This window comes from Propithecus coquereli, unplaced genomic scaffold (genome assembly GCF_000956105.1).
Source record: "Propithecus coquereli isolate 6110/MARCELLA unplaced genomic scaffold, Pcoq_1.0 Scaffold720, whole genome shotgun sequence".
Lineage (NCBI taxonomy): Eukaryota > Metazoa > Chordata > Mammalia > Primates > Indriidae > Propithecus > Propithecus coquereli.
Window position 1 is genome coordinate 663296 of NW_012153286.1, and position 2646 is coordinate 665941.

Below are 2646 nucleotides of genomic sequence, written 5' to 3' on the forward strand. Positions count from 1 at the left end.
AAAGACTCTCAATTTGGCTCCATTGAATTCTCTCGTGGTCTGTTCGCGCCCTCCACACTACAACAGATTACAGGCATGAGCCACCGCGCCCGGCCCCACAATTTTTTTTAAATGGAAAGTTCCTGAAGCAAAGTTCATAGTGAGTGTGATAAAATAAAACAACAGGAGAAAACTTATTTGAAATGAAATAAGAATAATAAGAAAAGCAAATTTCAATCTTCAGATCAAACAGAATCCCTTAGTACAAGGCAAAATTAAAGAAAGACCAAAACAAAACACAGCCTGGCAGGCATAACATAGAAGAATGATATTGTGCATTGTTTACTGGCATAAACTTAGTCAAGCAGGAAAACATACCATTGCTAACTCCAGAAATTCTACAGCACTGTATAATGCCGATTGAGTTATTTACAAGGTCACTTGAGATCACAACAAATTATCTATTGGAAGATTGGTAAGCAAATCCAATCTCCAATGACAAATACAGTTTGCAACTTTAATTGAACGAATAAAATTTTCTGTCACAAACATTTTATCAAATATAATCTCAAAATTATAAGTCAATGATCTTACGGAAGATATATATTAAAGCAACTCTATCCCTCAATGTTATATAAAAGCTTTGTATTTTTTTAGTAAACATACTATATAGAAACCCAACTTTATAATGACAAGATACAGACTATTATAAATTCAACTTTAATGTTTACTAACTGGCTATAAATATTTTCTAACCTCTTCCTTAGCTATTTAATCAAAGGGTAATGACACTCCCAGAAACATATGTCAACAACTTCTTTTTCTCCATATTTCTCTAATGTCTCTTAGTGATAAAAATAAAGCCTGAGTATATACAAAAACAACAAAAAAGCCAGGAGGTGATGATCAGCATTAAAGTGTTAAAGTCCTTGTGGTTTGGAAGAGAAGGTAAAGATATTTAATTGCTTTAGACATTTTTCCATTTTAACAATTTTAAAGTGTGTAATTCAGTGGCTTTTAGTGCATTCACAATGTTGTACAGTCATAACCTCTATCTAGTTCCATAATATTTTCATCACCTTTAAAAGAAACCCATACCTATTAAGCAGTCACTCCCTATTTTCCCTCCCTTCAACCCCTGGCAACTGTTACTATGCTTTCCAGTCTCTATGGATTTGCCTATTCTGGACGTTTCACATAAATAGAATCATACAATATGTGGCCTTTTACATCTGACTTCCTTCACTTAGCATAATGTTTTCAAATTTCAGCATTGTTGTAGTATTTGTCAATATTTCCTTTTTTTTTTTTTTTTTTTTTTTGAGACAGTCTCACTCTGTCGCCTGGGCCAGAGTGCCATGGCGTCCGCCTAGCTCACAGCAACCTCAAACTCCTGGACTCAAGCCATCCTCCTGCCTTAGCCTCCCAAGTACCTGGAACTACAGGCGCCACAATCACGCCAGGCTAATTTTTTCTATTTTTAGTAGAGACAGGGTCTCACTCTTGCTCAGGCTGGTCTCGAATTCCTGAGCTCAAGCGATCCTCTCGCCTCCGCCTCCCAGAATACCAGGGTTACAGGGTGAGCCACTGCACCCAGCCTGCTTCATTCCTTTTTATGGTGAATAATATTTCATTGTGGATATACCACATTTTGTTTATCCATTCATCGGTTGGTGGACATTTGGTTTATCTCCACCTTTTGGCTATTGTGAATAGTGCTTCTATAAACATTTGTGAACAAGTCTTTATTTGAGCATCTGTTTTTAGTTCTTTCAGGTATATGCCTAGGAGTGGAATTGCTAGGTCATATGACAATTTTATGTTTAACTGATTGAGGAACCACCAAACTGTTTTCCACAGTGGTCACACCATTTTATATTCTCACTAGCAATATATGAGGGTTCCAAATTGTCCACATTCTTGCCAATATTTGTTATTTTCCATTTTTTTAAATGACCATCCTAGTGGGAGAGAAGTGGTATCTCACTGTAGTTTTGATTTGCATTTCCCTGGTGACTCATGACATTGAGCAGTTTTTCATGTGCTTTTTGGTCGTTTGCATATCTTCTTTGGAGAAACGCCTATTCAAGTCCTTTGCCCATTTTTTAATTGAGTTGTTTGTCTTTTTGTTGTTGATTTGTGTTATTTATATATTCTTGACACTAGACTCTTTATCAGACATATGATTTGCAAATATTTTCTCCCATTCCATGGGTTGTCTTTTCATCTCTTGATAGTGTCCCTTGATGCACAAAAATTTATAGTTTTTATGAAGTCTAATTTATTTTTTTCTTTTATCATTTATGCTTTTGGTATCATACTTAAGAAACCATTTCCAAATCCAAGGTCATGAAGATTTGCCCTTATATTTTCTGCTGAGAGTTTTATAGTTTTAGCACTTACATGTAAGTCTATGAATCATTTTGAGTAAGTTTTTGCATATGATGTCAGATAGGAGTCCAATTTTGTACATTTGCATGTGGATATCCAGTTGTCCAACATGATTTGTTGAAGAGATGGGTCTTCTTTATTGAATAGTCTTGGCACCTGCTCTTGTCAAAAATCAATTGACTATAAATGTATAGGTTTAGTTCTGGACTCTCAATCCTATTCCATTGATCTATATGTTTTACCCTTATGCCGGTGCCACACCATTTTAATTGATGT